This window comes from Anomaloglossus baeobatrachus, chromosome 2 (genome assembly GCF_048569485.1).
Source record: "Anomaloglossus baeobatrachus isolate aAnoBae1 chromosome 2, aAnoBae1.hap1, whole genome shotgun sequence".
Taxonomy (NCBI): domain Eukaryota; kingdom Metazoa; phylum Chordata; class Amphibia; order Anura; family Aromobatidae; genus Anomaloglossus; species Anomaloglossus baeobatrachus.
In genome coordinates this window covers 265,052,285-265,072,753 of record NC_134354.1, presented here as the reverse complement: position 1 = coordinate 265,072,753, position 20,469 = coordinate 265,052,285, and the positions used below count along the sequence as shown (strand labels likewise).

The following is a 20,469-nucleotide window of genomic DNA, read 5'->3' as shown; positions in this document are numbered from 1 at the left end:
CTGATGATGATAAATATAAGCCACCTGTGTGTATTCGAGTCTCTGTGTAAATGCACCTGCTCTGTGATAGTCTCAGTGTTCTGTTTAAAGCACAAAGAGCATCATGAAGACCAAGGAATACAACAGGCAGGTCCGTGATACTTGTGGAGAAGTCTAATGCCAGATTTGGTTGCAAAAAGATTTCCAAAACTTTAAACATCCCAAGAAGCACTGTGCAAGCGATCATATTGAAATGGAAGGCGTATCATACCACTACTTATCTACCAAGACATGGCCGTCCCTCAAAAATTTCATGTCAAACAAGGAGAAGACTGATCAGAGATGCAGCCAAGAGGCCCATGATCACTCTGGATGAACTGCAGAGATCTACAGCTGAGGTAGCAGAGTCTCTCCATAGGACAACAATCAGTCGTACACTGCACAAATCTGGCCATTATGGAAGAGTGGCAAGAAGAAAGCCATTTCTCAAAGACATCCATAAAAAGTATTGTTTAAAGTGTGCCACAAGCCACCTGGGAGACACACCAAACATGTGGAAGAAAGTGCTCTGGTCAGATGAAACCAAAAATCAAACTTTTTGAGCATAATGCCATACGATATGGTTGGCGTAAAAGCAACACAGCTCATCACGCTGAACACACCATCCCCACTGTCAAACATGGTGGTGGCAGCATCATGGTTTTGGCCTGCTTTGCTTAAGCAGGGACAGAGAAGATGGTTAAAATTGATAGGAAGATGGATGGAGCCGAATGCAGGACCATTCTTTAAGAAAACCTTTTGGCGTCTGCAAAAGACCTGAGACTGGGACAGAGATTTGTCTTCCAACAAGACAATGATCCCAAATATAAAGCAAACTCTACAATGGAATGGTTCACAAATAAACGTAACCAGGTGTTAGAATTGGCAAGTCAAAGTCCAGACCTGAATCCAACCAAGAATCTGTGGAAAGAGCTGAAAACTGCTGTTCCCAAACGCTCTCCATCCAACCTCACTCAGCTCCAGCTATTTGCAAAGGAAGAATGGTCAAGAATTTCAGTCTCTCAATGTTCAAAACTGATAGACACATATCCCAAGCGACTTGGAGCTGTATTCGCAGCAAAAGGTGGTGCTACAAAGTATTAACTTGAAGGGGCCGAATAATATTGCATGCCCCAATTTTCAGTTTTTTATTTTTTACAAAAATTTAAAATAAGCAATAAATATTGTTCACCTTCACAATTGTGTCCCACTTGTTGATTCTTCACCATAACATTTTTAATTTATATCTTTATGTTTGAAGCCGGAAATGTGGGAAATGGTTGAAAAATTCAAGGGGGTTGAATACTTTCGCAAAGCACTGTATGTACTGTATATAAATAGTTTTATAGAAATTCAGAAGTTTGAAAAAAATAAATAAATAATAATTTTGTGTTGTGTCGCCATTTCCTGAGATTGGTAACATTATTATTACTTGTCAATGCAGCTTTTTGAGGGCATGATTTTTCTTTAGCGGGCTACTGGTTTTAGTTATATCAATTAGCTGTACATGTGACATTTTGATTGCTCCTTTGTGCATTTTTTATGGAGCGTGGTTCAAAAAAACCCACAATTCTGTCATTTGGATTTTTTTTGTTTTTTTAAGGATAAATATAAATATAACTAGAAGGTGGCCCGATTCTACGCATCGGGTATTCTAGAATTTACGTATTGTGTAGTTCCTGTATGATTTTTGTTATATATATATATATATATAGATGTTGTTGTGTGTAGTTACCAAGTGTTTGTGTAGGGCGCTGTACATGTTCTGAGTGTCGCGGGGGGTGAGAGCGGTGTTGTATGTGTGTTGTGTGTGTTGCGTTGTTTGTGGAGCGCTGTGTGTCTGTAGCGTTGTGTGTGTGTGTGTGTGTTGTGCGGTTTGTGTGTGTGTGGTGTGTTTTGGGGGGAGGTATGTTTTGAGCAATGTGTGTGTTGTGCAGTATGTGCGTATATTTGTGTGTGCAGCGTTGTCTGTGTGTGTGGGTGTCTGTGTAGGGCGTTGTTTGTGATTCCTAGTGTGTGTGTTGTGCAGTGCGCGTGTGTGTGTGTGTTGGGGGGAGGTGTGCACCTCCCATCGTGCTCCATCCCCCATGCTGCGCACCCCCCATCGCGCTGCATCCCCCATGCTGCGCACTCCCAAACGTGCTCCATCCGCCATGCTGCGCACTCCCAAACGTGGTCCATCCGCCATGCTGCGCACTCCCAAACGTGCTCCATCCGCCATACTGCGCACTCCCCATCGTGCTGCATCCCCCATGCTGCGCACTCCCAAACGTGCTCCATCCGCCATGCTGCGCACTCCCCATCGTGCTCTATCCGCCATGCTGCACACTCCCAAACGTGCTCCATCCGCCATGCTGCGCACTCCCAAACGTGCTCCATCCGCCATGCTGCGCACCCCCTATCATGCTCCATCCGCCATGCTCCGCACTCCCAAACGTGCTCCACCCGCCATGCTGCGCACTCCCAAACGTGCTCCATCCGCCATGCTGCGCACTCCCAAACGTGCTCCATCCGCCATGCTGCGCACTCACAAACGTGGTCCATCCGCCATGCTGCGCACTCCCAAACGTGCTCCATCCGCCATGCTGCGCACTCCCAAACGTGCTCCATCCGCCATACTGCGCACTCCCCATCGTGCACCATCCGGCATGCTGCGCACTCCCAAACGTGCTCCATCCGCCATGCTGCGCACTCCCAAACGTGCTCCATCCGCCATGCTGCGCACTCCCAAACGTGCTCCATCCGCCATGCTGCGCACTCCCAAACGTGCTCCATCCGCCATGCTGCGCGCTCCCAAACGTGGTCCATCCGCCATGCTGCGCGCTCCCAAACGTGCTCCATCCGCCATGCTGCGCACTCCAAAACGTGCTCCATCCGCCATACTGCGCACTCCCAAACGTGCTCCATCTGCCATACTGCGCACTCCCAAACGTGCTCCATCCGTCATGCTGCGCACTCCCAAACGTGCTCCATCCGTCATGCTGCGCACTCCCAAACGTGCTCCATCCGCCATGCTGCGCACTCCCAAACGTGCTCCATCCGCCATGCTGCGCACCCCCCATCATGCTCCATCCGCTTGGGAGTGCGCAGCATGCCGGATGGTGCACGATGGGGAGTGCGCAGTATGGCGGATGGAGCACGTTTGGGAGTGCGCAGTATGGCGGATGGAGCACGTTTGGGAGTGCGCAGCATGGCGGATGGACCACGTTTGGGAGTGTGCAGCATGGCGGATGGACCACGTTTGGGAGTGCGCAGCATGGCGGATGGACCACGTTTGGGAGTGCGCAGCATGGGGGATGCAGCACGATGGGGAGTGCGCAGTATGGCGGATGGAGCACGTTTGCTCAGCCTCTCTCCTTCCAGCCTCCCTCAGCATCAGCCTCCCCCTCCCAGCCTTCCCCAAGATCAGCCTCTCTGCTCCCAGCCTCCTCCAGCACGCCGTGCTCCTCTGCCGACACTCACCCACACCCGATCGCATCCACTCACCCACACAACCGATCGCATCCACTCACCCACACAACCGATCGCATCCACTCACCCACACACCCGATCGCATCCACTCACACACACCCGATCGCATCCACTCACACACACCCGATCGCATCCACTCACACACACCCGATCGCATCCACTCACACACACCCGATCCCATACACTCACACACACAGACACTGACGATATTGCACATACGCGCTGATACTCACAACATCCGGGGATATCACATGCTTCTGGCCATGTGATCCTCCGTCAGGTCCTGGAAGCTCACAGCACAATATCGCCGCCGAGAAGCAAGCGATATCCCAGGATGTTGTGAGTATTTGGATGCGATGTGATGTGTGAGGTATGTGTGAGTGTGATCTGATTTGTGTGTGTGTGTGTGCTGTTATGTGTGTGCTGTTATGTTATGTATTTTCCGCAGCTGCAGGACCTTGATGTGTGGATGCGATGTGATGTATGTGTGAGGTGTGTATGAGAGTGAGTGTGAGCCGGTGTACACTGGTAACTATGATACACATCGGGTAACTAAGGGACCTTAGTTACCCGATGTGTATAATGGTTACCAGCTTTCACGGCCTCTGTTAAGATCCCAGCATCGCAAGGTATGTCTGGCGCTGCCGGGATCCTGACGGAGCCGGTGTAGAAGCAAGCGATATCCCAGCATGTTGTGATGTGTGGATGTGATGTGTGGATGTGATGTGTGGATGTGATGTGTGAGGTGTGTGTGAGAGTGAGTGTGATCTGATGTGTGTGTACTCACCTGGGAATCGGAGCCCCGTGTCAGTTGGGCCACAGCGAGCGTGCATTGCGTGAGGGGGGCGGGGCCTGCAGAGAGCCGGGGCGAGAGGCCAATCCGTGTGGGGGGGCGGGGCCATGGCGAGCCCAGCGGCCAATCAGCTTTGTGTCACCGTAAGGACACAATTTCGGAGCATGACAGACAGACAGACAGACAGATAGACAGACAGATAGACAGACAGACAGACAGAATAAGGCAATTATATATATAGATATTACACTTTAGTTCATTTCTCTACAGTATTTGCATATCAATATGCAGGGATGCATACATTTATACTGTATAGATGATAGACAAATAGATCATTGGGAAGAAATGAGTAAAGAAGCATAGACAAGTATAAAGCAAGAAACATAAAGAAAAGTTGTATTGACATATATAAAAATAACAGATACAGCCCCTGGCACTGCGCCTTAGGGCTGATTCTTTTATATACTGGAATTGTGTTTGGGTCCAGGAAGGAGGGATTGGTGCTATATGCAGATCATCTGCTTCTGTTTGCGGTGCACACGAACTCCATTATTCCTAGAGCTATGGAATTGATAGACCAGTTTGGTAGCTTCTAGGGGCTGATAATAAACTGGACTAAGTCTTTCTTAGGGGTACTTTGTACGCTGCGACATTGCAAGCCAATTGCTGCGATGCTGAGCGCGATAGTCGCCGCCCCGTCGCAGCTGCGATATCTTGTGATAACTGCCGTAGCGAACATTATCACTACGGCAGCTTCACATACACTTACCTACCCTGTGACGTCGCTCTGGCCAGCAAACCGCCTCCTTCCTAAGGGGGCGGGTCGTGCGGCGTCACAGCGACGTCACACGGCAGGCGGCCTATAGAAGCAGAGGGGCGGAAATGAGCGGGACGTAAACATCCCGCCCACCTTCTTCCTTCCTCATTGCAGCCGGGACGCAGGTAAGGTGATGTTCCTCGCTCCTGCAGCTTCACACACAGCGATGTGTGCTGCCGCAAGAACGAGGAACAACATCGGTCCTTTCCGAAATTATGGAAATGACCGACGCTACACCGATGATGCGATTTCAACGCTTTTGCGCTCGTTAATCGTATCAAAAACGATTTACACACTCCGATGTCGACAGCGATGCCGGATGTGCGCCACTTTCGATTTGACCAAACCGACATCGCACCTGCGATGTTGTAGTGTGCAAAGTACCCCTTACTCTTTTTCTCCCTTAAAAGATCTCACGTGGTCGATATTAGTGTGCATGGGATCAGGGTGGTATGCCGATTTAAATATTTGAGAATAATCCTCTCCAGAACCCCTTCAGATATACAGTACAGACCAAAAGTTTGGACACACCTTTTCATTCAAAGAGTTTTCTTTATTTTCATGACTCTGAAAATTGTAGATTCACATTGAAGGCATCAAAACTATGAATTAACACATGTGGAATGAAATACTTAACAAAAAAGTGTGAAACAACTGAAAATATGTCTTACATTCTAGGTTCTTCAAAGTAGCCACTTTTTGCTTTGATTACTGCTTTGCACACTCTTGGCATTCTCTTGATGAGCTTCAAGAGGTAGTCACCAGAAATAATTTTCACTTCACAGGTGTGCCCTGTCAGGTTTAATAAGTGAGATTTCTTGCCTTATAAATGGGGTTGGGACCATCAGTTGTGTTGTGCTGAAATCTGGTGTATACGCAGCTTATAGTCCTACTAAATAGACTGTTAGAATTTGTATTATGGCAAGAAAAAAACAGCTAAATAAAGAAGGAGGGGACATCATTACTTTAAGAAATGAAGGTCAGTCAGTCCAAAAAATTGGGAAAACTTTGAAGGTGTCGCCAAGTGCAGTGGCAAAAATCATCAAACGCTACAAATAAACTGGGTTACATGAGGACCGCTCCAGCAAAAGAAGACCAAGAGTCACCTCTGCTGCGGGGGATAAACTTATCCGAGTCACCAGCCTCAAATCGCAGGTTAACAGCAGCTCAGATTAGAGACCAGGTCAATGCCACACAGAGTTTTAGCAGCAGACACATCTCTAGAACAACTGTTAAGAGGAGACTTTGGGCAGCAGCCCTTCATGGTAAAATAGCTGCTAGGAAACACTGCTAAGGACAGGCAACAAGCAGAAGAGACTTGTTTGGGCTAAAGAACACAAGGAATGGACATTAGACCAGTGGAAATCTGTGCTTTGGTCTGATGAGTCCAAATTTGAGATCTTTGGATCCAACCACCGTGTCTTTGTAGAAAAGGTGAACGGATGGACTCTACATGGCTGGTTCCCACCGTGAAGCATGGAGGAGGAGGTGTGATGGTGTGGGGGTGCTTTGCTGGTGACACTGTTGGGGATTTTTTCAAAATTGAAGACATACTGAACCAGCATGGCTACCACAGCATCTTGCCGCGGCATGCTATTCCATCTGGTTTGCGTTTATTTGGACCATCATTTATTTTTCAACAGGACAATGACCCCAAATACACCTCCAGGCTGTGTAAGGGCTATTTGACTAAGAAGGAGAGTGGTGGGGTGCTACGCCAGATGACCTGGCCTCCACAGTCACCAGACCTGAACCCAATCGAGATGGTTTGGAGTGAGCTGAACCGCAGAGTGAAGGCAAAAGGCCCAACAAGTGCTAAGCATCTCTGGGAACTCCTTCAAGACTATTGGAAGACCATTTCCAGTGCCTACCTTTTGAAGCTCATCAAGAGAATGCCAAGAGTGTGCAAAGCAGTAATCAAAGGAAAAGGTGGCTACTTTGAAGAACCTAGATAGAAGACATATTTTCAGTTGTTTTACACTTTTTTGTTAAGTATTTCATTCCACATGTGTTAATTGATAGTATTGATGCCTTCAATGTGAATCTACAATTTTCAGAGTCATGAAAATAAAGAAAACTCTTTGAATGAGTAGGTATGTCCAAACTTTTGGTCTGTTCTGTAATAGCTTCTATTCCTTTCCCCCTGATACCACTATTTATAGAGAAATTTAAGTGATGGAGTTCCCTCCCTCTCTCTGTAGCGGGCAGAATAAACCTAGTTAAAATGTTTTTTTAACCATAATGCCTATACATGACCTAGAATTTATTTGTTTGGATTCCCCACTCCTTTTTTAGATCATTAGAATCCATACTGATATCCTTTATTTGGGAACCGTCAAGATCTAAAATTCAACTTGCCAAGTTACAGAGGCCAGAAATTTTACGTGGTACTGTGCTCACAGACATGTATATGTAATCGCTAGCGGGCCAACTTAAGTTTCTGATGAAGTAACAGTGTCAGCTTGCAGCCATGGACCGAGGTGCTTATCTGGCAGATGACCTAAACCTGGAACGGCTATGGCCTATACTGGAAGATCAAAAGTATGCTCTTTAATAGTAAATTATTGCCTATACATAAGTAAGCCATTAAAATATGGAAAGAGACCAAACATATCTTTGGTCATTTAGCCACCCCTCTTGAGACCCCGATCTGGCACAACTTGAATTTACTTCATTTTATGAGGCTCAGTGGTTTTCGGGACTGGAAGAGCAGGGGGATATCTACTGTAGGGAATTTGGTGCATGTACAGTTAGGTCCAGAAATATTTGGACAGTGACACAAGTTTTGTTATTTTAGCTGTTTACAAAAACATGTTCAGAAATACAATTATATATATAATATGGGCTGAAAGTGCACACTCCCAGCTGCAATATGTGAGTTTACACATCCAAATCGGAGAAAGGGTTTAGGAATCATAGCTCTGTAATGCATAGCCTCCTCTTTTTCAAGGGACCAAAAGTAATTGGACAAGGGACTCTAAGGGCTGCAATTAACTCTGAAGGCATCTCCCTCGTTAACCTGTAATCAATGAAGTAGTTAAAAGGTCTGGGGTTGATTACAGGTGTGTGGTTTTGCATTTGGAAGCTGTTGCTGTGACCAGACAACATGCGGTCTAAGGAACTCTCAATTGAGGTGAAGCAGAACATCCTGAGGCTGAAAAAAAAGAAAAAATCCATCAGAGAGATAGCAGACATGCTTGGAGTAGCAAAATCAACAGTCGGGTACATTCTGAGAAAAAAGGAATTGACTGGTGAGCTTGGGAACTCAAAAAGGCCTGGGCGTCCACGGATGACAACAGTGGTGGATGATCGCCGCATACTTTCTTTGGTGAAGAAGAACCCGTTCACAACATCAACTGAAGTCCAGAACACTCTCAGTGAAGTAGGTGTATCTTTCCCTAAGTCAACAGTAAAGAGAAGACTCCATGAAAGTAAATACAAAGGGTTCACATCTAGATGCAAACCATTCATCAATTCCAAAAATAGACAGGCCAGAGTTAAATTTGCTGAAAAACACCTCATGAAGCCAGCTCAGTTCTGGAAAAGTATTCTATGGACAGATGAGACAAAGATCAACCTGTACCAGAATGATGGGAAGAAAAAAGTTTGGAGAAGAAAGGGAACGGCACATGATCCAAGGCACACCACATCCTCTGTAAAACATGGTGGAGGCAACGTGATGGCATGGGCATGCATGGCTTTCAATGGCACTGGGTCACTTGTGTTTATTGATGACATAACAGCAGACAAGAGTAGCCGGATGAATTCTGAAGTGTACCGGGATATACTTTCAGCCCAGATTCAGCCAAATGCCGCAAAGTTGATCGGATGGCGCTTCATAGTACAGATGGACAATGACCCCAAGCATACAGCCAAAGCTACCCAGGAGTTCATGAGTGCAAAAAAGTGGAACATTCTGCAATGGCCAAGTCAATCACCAGATCTTAACCCAATTGAGCATGCATTTCACTTGCTCCAAATCCAGACTTAAGACGGAAAGACCCACAAACAAGCAAGACCTGAAGGCTGCGGCTGTAAAGGCCTGGCAAAGCATTTAGAAGGAGGAAACCCAGCGTTTGGTGATGTCCATGGGTTCCAGACTTAAGGCAGTGATTGCCTCCAAAGGATTCGCAACAAAATATTGAAAATAAAAATATTTTGTTTGGGTTTGGTTTATTTGTCCAATTACTTTTGACCTCCTAAAATGTGGAGTGTTTGTAACGAAATGTGTACAATTCCTACAATTTCTATCAGATATTTTTGTTCAAACCTTCAAATTAAACGTTACAATCTGCACTTGAATTCTGTTGTAGAGGTTTCATTTCAAATCCAATGTGGTGGCATGCGAGCCCAACTCACGAAAATTGTGTCACTGTCCAAATATTTCTGGACCTAACTGTAATAATGTGTGCTATTCCTTTTCTCAATTACAGACCAGCTACAAGCTGCCACATTCCCATTTTTTTAAGTATCTCCAGATCAGACACACATTTCACTCCCAGTTCCCGGATAAAGATTTAATATTTTCCTCTTTACCGATTATTTGAGTGATCCGATTCCAAGGTCCTGGGGCTTGATTTCCACTCTGGACTCCGCCCTCATTCATGCCAAGGCCCATAGTAGCCCAATAACTGTTTTAGACAAGTGGAAACTGAAAATCCCTGCAATAGGAGACATTATTTGGGGTGATATTATTGAATCTCATACTCATGTTTTGTCAGCTATAAACAGTAAGCTAATCCAACTGTATATTATCAACCAGAGTTTTATTACTCCTGTCAGGCTGAGTAGAATGGGGAGTTCTCAGAGTGACTGCTGCGCGGAGATGCGAGATGACTGCAGCTGATTTCTGGGACATGATGTGGGCTTGGGATATTCAGTCATACTGAAGAGAGGTGTCGGACTTTATCTGAAATCCTAGAGATGGATGTCTCATTGGACCCCCTGCTATGCATTTTCGGTATACCAGATGTTGAGGAGTGGTCGTGGTATACTAATATATTCTTGAAGAAGTCTTTATTTCTGGCACAGAAGGGGATAGTCCTCAGATGGACGAACAGCTGGCCACCTAGCCGCTCGCAATGGGTTCGTCCATTAAACACTACCTCATCCTTTCAATAATTTATATATAATAATAGAGGATGTCCTCAAAAGTTTTACATGTATGGGGAGATTGGTTGAACTCTCCTTTAGCAGGAAGCTCTATACAAACTCTTAAATATTTTTTGAGAGATATAACTGCTTTTTGAACCACACCACTTTAAGGCCGGCTCACTAGCCCACTGCAGTTATTTATGGATGTGCCAATGAGTCCACTTTGCGGTTTTATTAATATTGTTCTTTAAAGTTTATTGATGTCACAAAGATATATTATAGCAAGCTATGTGTCTTTTCTATGTTTAATTTTGATATCCATATGAAAACTTAGTTATTACATGGAATGATCATATTTCAATTACTGTGATATATGTTTCTTACCAATATTTTCATGTTGTGTACAAACTTCAATAAACCAAGTTTAAAAAATAAAAAAAACATTTACAAACTTTTGTTACCATTTTATTGTTTTCTCAGTGCACAGATTCAGCAGCACACTGTATGTCCAGACTGTATTGTCTTGACCAAGGTACAATGTGCTCATTAGTAATGTAGTCCTCACCACATCACATGCTCCGTGCTGCAGGTCCGCCCATTTGTGCTTTATAAAAGATCTGGCTGCTAGAAAAGCAGGGAAGCAGAAGTGGCTACAGAAGAGACGAAAGAGGTGAGTGAATAGCTACATATACAAAATTTTGAGGGGTAAGTTAATGTTATTTCTTTCTGTGTTTTTCCTGCTGGGACTATATATAATCCAAAAATAGCAAAGAGCCCTGGGGATCCACAGTAGCAATAGTGTAAATAGCTGAATCCAAGAGGAGCAATGAACAATAGGATAAACAAGACCTAAAATATAACATTTATTAGATATATATATAAAAAATGAGCAGCAGCTCACAGGTGAGTAAAAACAGAAAACAGCACACAGTATACACCGGTGCTATAGCAGGGCATACCTAGACGAGCCCAGATCAGATCACCCTAGGTAATAGGAATACAAGATGGCAACCTTCAGAACAAATAGGGAGCCTCCTATAGAATACCCAAAGGATGATCAAAACAACAAACAGAGAGACATACCTCCTTATTGCCAAATGCTAGAGGCCACAATGACGAGCAATAGTGTCCCAAAACTGCTTCTTAAGGATCAAGAAAAACGTATTTCTCATTTAATCCCCTATAGGGAACGTTCTTACCAGATCCTGAAGAGATGGCAGGGCGACTGTACCAAAATACTTAGGTCTCCTAGGGGAGCTGTCAATCAGCTCTTCAGATCCCACAGGAATGCCACAGAATGAAACTCCATATGTCTGTCAGAAACACTCACTCCCAACGCGTTTCTTGGGGATCAATCATCAGGGGAGTATGGGTGAAAAGCCTTGGGTACTGCCTCAGAAGTCTCCAAAAGTGCAGTAAATGTCATGCCCAAGATACTAAAAAATAAGACAAAGTGTATAACATAAGCCCTAAGCAGTGTATTATAAGGGCCTATCTATATGCCCCATAGACAAGAAACTCACCGCACACAGCGTGTATCATAGTAAACCTTTTGAAAAATGCCGCGCTGGCGTCCCGGAAACATGCTCCATTTATATCCCGGCGCATGCGCAATGGCACAATAACACTCAGTGACGTGTATACCGAAACCGGAAGTGCACGTCATCGGGCGCCGTGTCTCAGAAAGAGAACGTAGCCCAATCCAGTGACATCATATCCTGGAGAACCGCTCGCACTGAAGGGATAGGACGCGTTGCCATCGCAACCAAGATGCGACCTCACAGATCCAGAGCGGCGGTTCACAATATTTAACACATGCTGGCGATAAAACGCCGCATGGTAGGCAAAAGGCCATACATGGCAGTGTATCAAAATTGAAATTGACACTAATATCCACATAGCAGGTAGGAGAGATATATTTTATAAAATAAATAATGAGAAACAATTAAAAACAGAGGATCAAAGCAAAGATTGTCCCGAACGGATCACACAGAGAGCCATATAGCCATAAGCAGTATACCTCTATAAGTCAATCAGAGGTAAAAAACCTCTTATAAGATAACCTGAAAGAATCAATTGAAATCCCAAAGAGGTGGCCCACAGGTTACCCCTCATTACACCCAGGCCATCAAGATCAAAGGGTAGATTAAACCTAGCCTATGTAGATTGAGGGCTGGCCAGCGACCACGTAGGAGACAAAAGGGGCAACAGACGCAGCATGAAACCACAAGAACAGATAGAGGAAACTAAGGTGCCCGCTAGCAAAACCCCTATAGTAGATCCTCTCCCTACCTATCATGTGGGGGTCGGCACCCTATAAGAGCCCGCAAGTATGGTGCCCCTACTCGGCCGTCGTCTCGCCCTCCTATACTTACCCTATAGGCTAAAGTGCTCCTACAGGAAGGGTGTAAGGGACAGTGACTCATTCAGACCTACTGGTGCCATCGTGTCAAGGTTGTAAATCCAATAGCACTCTTTCTGGAGTACCTTTTTGTCCCAGTTTCCACCCCTGGGCGGGGGATGAATGAGGTCAATCCCCATGATTCTCAAACTTCTCAGATCACCATTATGGAAGTTGTTAATATGTCTATGTTAATTCTCCAGCCTGAAAAGTCTGGAGAATGATTCCAGTATCACCATAAAACCCTCTGACAAAGGGGGGAATGTGGTGATACTGGACTCCAGTGACTATAAGGATATCTGTTTGAATATCCTTAGGGATGAATCCTGCTATGCTATGCTAGACTCCAACCCACTTCAGGGATATAGGGAGGAGTTGAAGATCCTTTTGGAGGAGGCATTGGGGTCCAATTTAATTGATAAGAACGAGTTTGAGTATCTCTTGCCTGTCTTTCCGGTGGTGGCGACCTTCTATATTCTGCCCAAAATACATAAGGGCTTGAGCCCCTTGCAAGGTCGCCCCATTGTCTCGGGCATAGGTGGCCTAACGGAGAAACTCAGTTTGTATGTCGATAAAATCTTGCGCCCCTTTGTATTATCCCTGAATTCCTACCTCAGGGATACAACTGACTTTTTACGCAGGATAGAAGACATCTTCCTTGAGGAAGGGATGTTACTTTGCTCCATTGACGTGGAAGCTTTGTATTCATCGATCCCACATACGGCGGGAGTGGAGGCAGTCAGATACTTTCTGGGATCGAGAGGTAGTCAATTCCGCCAGCATAATGACTTCGTTATAAAAGCTTTGGAGTTTTGTCTCACTAGGAACATCTTTACATTTGGAGGGAGGCTCTTTCACCAGCTCAGGGGGACTGCGATGGGGAGTTGCTGTGCCCCATCGTATGCCAACCTCTCCTGGGCTGGTGGGAGGAGACGGTGGTGTTTGGTGGCCTTCTGGACACCGAGGACGTCGTCTTGTGGCTAAGATACATTGACGACGTCTTCGTGGTCTGGAAGGGCCAGACTGAGGGTTTCCACCATTTCATTGCCAAACTCAATGATAATACCATTGGCCTTAGATTCACCAGCGAGGTGGGTATAAACAGCCTGGCCTTCCTTGATGTGTTGGTGGAAAGAGGGACAGACGGCCGCCTCTTGACTACAACATTTAGGAAGGCGACGTCCTCTAATTCTTTACTTAGGTGGGAAAGTGCCCATCCTGTCCCACTGAAGAGAGGAATCCTGAAAGGGCAATTTGTAAGAATGAGGCGTAACTGCTCTGAGGAAGCAGGCTTCAAGGAACAGGCCCATGACCTAATGGGACGTCTAAGGGATAGAGGCTATCCTGAGGGTATTATCCATAAAGCGTATACTTCTGTACACAATATGGATCGTACTAAGCTGTTGAACCCAAATGAGAGGAAAAAAGAGCCTGAAGACGTCCTGAGGTTCATCACGACCTACAATAATGGATCGGGATGCCTCAGGGGAATCCTCTCAAGGCATTGGCATGTTTTGCAGATGGACCCCTTGATTGATAAACATTTGCTAGTGCAGCCGTCTGTCACCTATAGGAAGGCTAGATCCCTGGGTGACAGACTGGTGCATAGCCACTTCAGCGAGGGTGGGCCGGCGACGGCGAGGGGCGCAATTAGGGGCTGTTTCAAATGCCACGATTGTGTGAATTGCAGGTTCATTGAGGAAGGCAAGGAGTTTTCGGACCAAAAGAACAGTAGGAGTTTTCCCATAAGATCAATGATCACCTGTAAGTCAAAGGGGGTCATTTATAGGATGAAATGTGTATGTGGAAAACTCTATATTGGGAAGACTATCAGGGAGCTGCGACGAAGAGTGGGGGAACACAAGAATGACATCCTCAAAAAGAATGACACCCCGGTCGCCCGACATATTAACAACTTCCATAATGGTGATCTGAGAAGTTTGAGAATCATGGGGATTGACCTCATTCATCCCCCGCCCAGGGGTGGAAACTGGGACAAAAAGGTACTCCAGAAAGAGTGCTATTGGATTTACAACCTTGACACGATGGCACCAGTAGGTCTGAATGAGTCACTGTCCCTTACACCCTTCCTGTAGGAGCACTTTAGCCTATAGGGTAAGTATAGGAGGGCGAGACGACGGCCGAGTGGGGGCACCATACTTGCGGGCTCTTATAGGGTGCCGACCCCCACATGATAGGTAGGGAGAGGATCTACTATAGGGGTTTTGCTAGCGGGCACCTTAGTTTCCTCTATCTGTTCTTGTGGTTTCATGCTGCGTCTGTTGCCCCTTTTGTCTCCTACGTGGTCGCTGGCCAGCCCTCAATCTACATAGGCTAGGTTTAATCTACCCTTTGATCTTGATGGCCTGGGTGTAATGAGGGGTAACCTGTGGGCCACCTCTTTGGGATTTCAATTGATTCTTCCAGGTTATCTTATAAGAGATTTTTACCTCTGATTGACTTATAGAGGTATACTGCTTATGGCTATCTGACTCTCTGTGTGATCCGTTCGGGACAATCTTTGCTTTGATCCTCTGTTTTTAATTGTTTCTCATTATTTATTTTATAAAATATATCTCTCCTACCTGCTATGTGGATATTAGTGTCAATTTCAATTTTGATACACTGCCATGTATGGCCTTTTGCCTACCATGCGGCGTTTTATCGCCAGCATGTGTTAAATATTGTGAACCGCCGCTCTGGATCTGTGAGGTCGCATCTTGGTTGCGATGGCAACGCGTCCTATCCCTTCAGTGCGAGCGGTTCTCCAGGATATGATGTCACTGGATTGGGCTACGTTCTCTTTCTGAGACACGGCGCCCGATGACGTGCACTTCCGGTTTCGGTATACACGTCACTGAGTGTTATTGTGCCATTGCGCATGCGCCGGGATATAAATGGAGCATGTTTCCGGGACGCCAGCGCGGCATTTTTCAAAAGGTTTACTATGATACACGCTGTGTGCGGTGAGTTTCTTGTCTATGGGGCATATAGATAGGCCCTTATAATACACTGCTTAGGGCTTATGTTATACACTTTGTCTTATTTTTTAGTATCTTGGGCATGACATTTACTGCACTTTTGGAGACTTCTGAGGCAGTACCCAAGGCTTTTCACCCATACTCCCCTGATGATTGATCCCCAAGAAACGCGTTGAGAGTGAGTGTTTCTGACAGACATATGGAGTTTCATTCTGTGGCATTCCTGTGGGATCTGAAGAGCTGATTGACAGCTCCCCTAGGAGACCTAAGTATTTTGGTACAGTCGCCCTGCCATCTCTTCAGGATCTGGTAAGAACGTTCCCTATAGGGAATTAAATGAGAAATACGTTTTTCTTGATCCTTAAGAAGCAGTTTTGGGACACTATTGCTCGTCATTGTGGCCTCTAGCATTTGGCAATAAGGAGGTATGTGTCTCTGTTTGTTGTTTTGATCATCCTTTGGGTATTCTATAGGAGGCTCCCTATTTGTTCTGAAGGTTGCCATCTTGTATTCCTATTACCTAGGGTGATCTGATCTGGGCTCGTCTAGGTATGCCCTGCTATAGCACCGGTGTATACTGTGTGCTGTTTTCTGTTTTTACTCACCTGTGAACTGCTGCTCATTTTTTATATATATATATCTAATAAATGTTATATTTTAGGTCTTGTTTATCCTATTGTTCATTGCTCCTCTTGGATTCAGCTATTTAGACTATATATAATCGACTACAGAGCTTGATCACTGCAATGGATTATATCTTTGCCTCACACACTATACATCCGGCATGGTGTGTGAGGCTCTCCATAGCTTAGTCACCCGGGGTCATCATGGTGATGACCCAGAGATGCAATGGCAGCGATCGGGTCCCTGTGATCGCATTTCAGGGATCCGATTGCCAGGGAGAGGTAAGCGATCCCTCTCTCTGCATCCTGAATGCTACGATCGCATTGATCACAGCATTCAGGGGGTTAAACTTCCAGGAGTGCTGTGGGCACCGCTGCGGGCAATAAGAACCAGATCCCGGCTGTAACATCAACTGGAGACCGGGCAAAGATTGCAAGGGTACTGCGCAGGAACCCCCACGATTGCCATGACTAAAAAAAACATGAAAAAGGCATGGAAAAAAATGCGATAAAAAGTGAATTTTTTCTGCTGCGTTTTTCCTGCCAAATTATGCAGTTTTGTGTGTAGAAAATCTGCAGACAAATCTGTTACGTGGGCACATACTCGAATAGTTTTTCATGAAGATAGCAACTTGGCATTAACCTTTTGGCCTCTTTCACAAGTCAATATTTTGCATCAGTGTTTCATTTGTATGCCAAAACCAGGAGTGGAAGTTACACAGAATAAGTGTCAACCTTTCAATTATAGTTCTTCTCTGAAATCTCTACTCCACTCAAAAGGGGCAGAGACTGTTTTTTTCTGTGGCAAAAAGGGACACTTTATTAGTGCCTGTCCTTTGGTGCCCATGGAAAAACGACAGTCGGACATTCCTAGACCCAGGTTGTTTGGGGGATTTTATCCTGGGTCTACTTATATCTTCCACAATGGTGTCTTCCTGTTTAATACTCACCAGAATAAGGGTTGGGGTCAAGAAATCTATATTACAGCTTTTCTTGATAGTGGTTCAGGGGCAAACATGATCGATGAACAGTTTTGCTCCTACCTCAGGGATGGATTTGAAGGTGTTGTCAAATCCTGTTCAGATATTTGCCATTCATTCATCACCTCTTACTCAGGGTGTTTTTTGTGTGTGTACAGGGGCTGGCACTCCGTATAGGGATACTTTATTTGCAGCGGATATCATTTTATATTCTCAAAGGCCTCCCTGAACAAATACTAATGGAGTTTCTCTGGTTAGCGTTACATAACCTCACTGTTAATTGGAAAACCCAGGAGATAATAAAATGGAGCACATATTGTAAAGGCCACTATCTAGAAGAACCTGTATTTCAGCGGTAACCACAAGTCTTATAGGTCCTCTCTCTGATTATAATGATGTGTTCTCAGGGGGGAAATATCAGGAGTTGCCATTTAATAGGCCTTATGATTGCACCATAAGGTTGATGCTGGGAGCGAATTGTCCAAGTGCAGACTCAAAAATGTGTCGGGTCCTGAGAGATTAGCTCTCAAATAATACATAACAGAGAGTTTAACAAAAAAGCACATAAGGCCATGTTCATCACCATTGGCTGCAGGATTTCTTTTTGTCAAAAAGAAGGATGGTCGATTATGGTGATGCCTGAACTTCCGGGAGCTCAACTAAATAATGGTTTAGGTTCCATATCCTGTTCCACTCATTCCTGACCTTTTTAATCAGATTGCGGGTGCTAAATGGTTCCCTAAACCTTGTTAGAGGGGCCTATTATCTGAACTGGCCTTCCGATGTAGCAGAGACAGGATCATCATGGGACGTTGTGTGGATTACGTTGGACCTGCGGGGTGTTTTTGGGGTTAATAAATTATTGAAAGAGGGTGTTTTTTATTATTTAAAATAAAGGATTTTTTTGTGTTTTGTTTTTTTTCTTTTTATTTTAAAGGTTGGTAATGGGACACCTTTCCATTACCAACCCAGGGCTTGATGGCAGCTGTGATTTTTGACAAATCATAGCTGACATCAAACCTATATAATACACCAATTGCTAGCACACCAGGGCAATTGGGATGAGTCAGGTAAAGTGCCGCAATTAGCCCATCTAATGGACCTTCCCAGCCTGAGAATACCAGCCCCCAGCTATGTGCTATATCTGCGCTTTTTATCAGAAATGGGCAGAAGCTCACGTAAATTTTTATATTTATTTAAATAATTAAAAAAACATCATCCTGGGGAGCCTTTATTTTTTATAACAAGCCAAGATAAAGCACACAGCTCGGTGCTGAAACCCACACAGCTGTCTACTTTACCTGCACTAGTTATCACAAAATGGCGTAATACTCTAAAAACATTGTTCCCAGAAGCAACCTGTACTTCAAAGATGCATTCAGGCATTCTCCCCATGGTGTTTAATTACATAAATTTTTCCATCTATTTTAGCATTTTTACAGCCCCATCAGACATCCTGGGAAGGTCCGCCGTACAATTATTTGAGTTTCCCATTGACTTGCATTAGATTCGTTACTTGTGATGAGTACACAAATAGTACAAAATATTCAAGATGAATAATCCGAACCTGAATATTTCACTATTCACCCATCACTAATAATATTTATTTATAGAGCACCATTGATTTTATGGTGCTGTACATGAGAAGGGGGTTACACACAAAATATAGATGTTACAGTAGACAGACCGGTACAGAAGGGAGAGGGCCCTGCCTTTGCTGGCTTACATTCTATAGGATAATAAGGATGAGTCCATTTGCGGGAACACACCTCCATATAGAACCTACTGGTACGTCCAATGTAGGGAAGGGGTTAAGCATGTTTTACTCTCCTCTAACTGGTAAAGTTTACTTATTGTACTTGCTTATAGAGCTCCACTAATTAAGCGACATTATCATCACTGTGCTTATTGGGTCTGACAATTTATATTACTTGTCAGTACATTTTTGCAGTGTGGAAGGAAACTGTTATACCCAAGGAAAACTCACACAAATACAGCGAGAACATACAAACTCCTTGCAGATGTTAAAAGTTTCTTTCATCAGGGAAAAGATAAACTATTATTACTTTACTTTGTGTTGCGGTGAAGCCTCACCTATTTGCTTGGGATTCCTCAATGTATACTGTAGACTTGTATTAGTGCTGCTCTGCCTCTTTGTGAGCAGCTCTTGTTTAAATGGGTTGTACGTAATGAGCGAGGTTCAAAATACTCAGATGTGCGACACTCGTAACGAGTACTGCCTAATACTCGCGTATGCATTCCGAATAGTGTGTGCAATGGAAGTCAATGGGGAATACTCGTTAAGTAACGAGTAACCCGAATGCCGCACTATTCATGGCGAGTAGCGAATAGTACGGCATTCAGGTTGTTCGTTACATTGCGAGTATTCCCCATTTACTTGCAGTGCACACACTTTTCAGAATGCAAACACGAGTTTTGGACAGTACGCGTTACGAGTATCGCAAATCCGAACATTTTGAAACTCGCTCATCATTAGTTATATGGTCTAGAATGATAGGTCTGCAGATCAAAAACTCAGCTATAAATAAAAATGGTACCGCTGAAAACAGTATTTTGTTTCGAGAAAAATGAGTTAACACAGCTCCGTCAGTGAAAAAAAAAAAGCTATAGCTCTCGGAATACAGCAATGTAAAATCTATTTTTCTTCTATAAAATAGTTTTTATAGTGTAAAAGCAGAGAAACATGGCTCAGTGGTTAGCACTGCAGTCTTGCAGCGCTGGGGTCCTGGGTTCAAATCCTACCAAGGACACCATCTGCAAGGAGTTTGTATGTTCTCCCCATGTTTGCGTGGGTTTCCTCCTGGCACTCTGGTTTCCTCCCACACTCCAAAAAAACATACTCATAGGGAACCTAGATTGTGAGCCCCAATGGGGACAGTGTTGCCAATGTATGTGATGTATGCAAAGCGCTGTGGAATTAACAGCGCTATATAAATGAATAAATATTATTATTGTATTTTTATATATACTGGCGTATAAGACGACTTTTTACCCCCTTAAAATAATGGCTACAGTGGGGGGTCATCTTATACGCCGGATATACGGGGGGGGGGGTGTGTGTGTATATATATATGTACACTGCAGCGTCCAGGGGAGGTGGGGGCAGCAGCTCTGGAGCACAGGGGAACGCTGCGGGCTGCAGCGTTTGATCTCCTGCTCCCGCTCATATAATATGCACAGCCGCTGTCCATCTCCAATGGTGCTGAAATCGCACGCAGTGAGGGGCTGGGGCAGCGGTGCATATTATATGAGCCTGCGTCCCAGTGTGAT

General features: G+C 44.8%; 1 protein-coding gene across 2 annotated transcripts in view; it reads left to right on the top strand.

Annotated features, from left to right (window-relative positions):
- LOC142289822 (acidic mammalian chitinase-like) overlaps positions 1-20,469 on the top strand; it is a 67,112-nt gene that overhangs the window by 6,631 nt on the left and 40,012 nt on the right. Inside the window, exon 1 of one of the 2 annotated variants that reach the window (XM_075333752.1) lies at positions 10,814-10,863. The exons of the other annotated variant lie outside the window; for it this stretch is intronic. The gene's annotated coding sequence lies outside the window, so the exon portion shown is untranslated. Of the gene's footprint in view, positions 1-10,813; positions 10,864-20,469 lie in introns of those variants that run through there. 2 annotated transcript variants of the gene reach the window in all.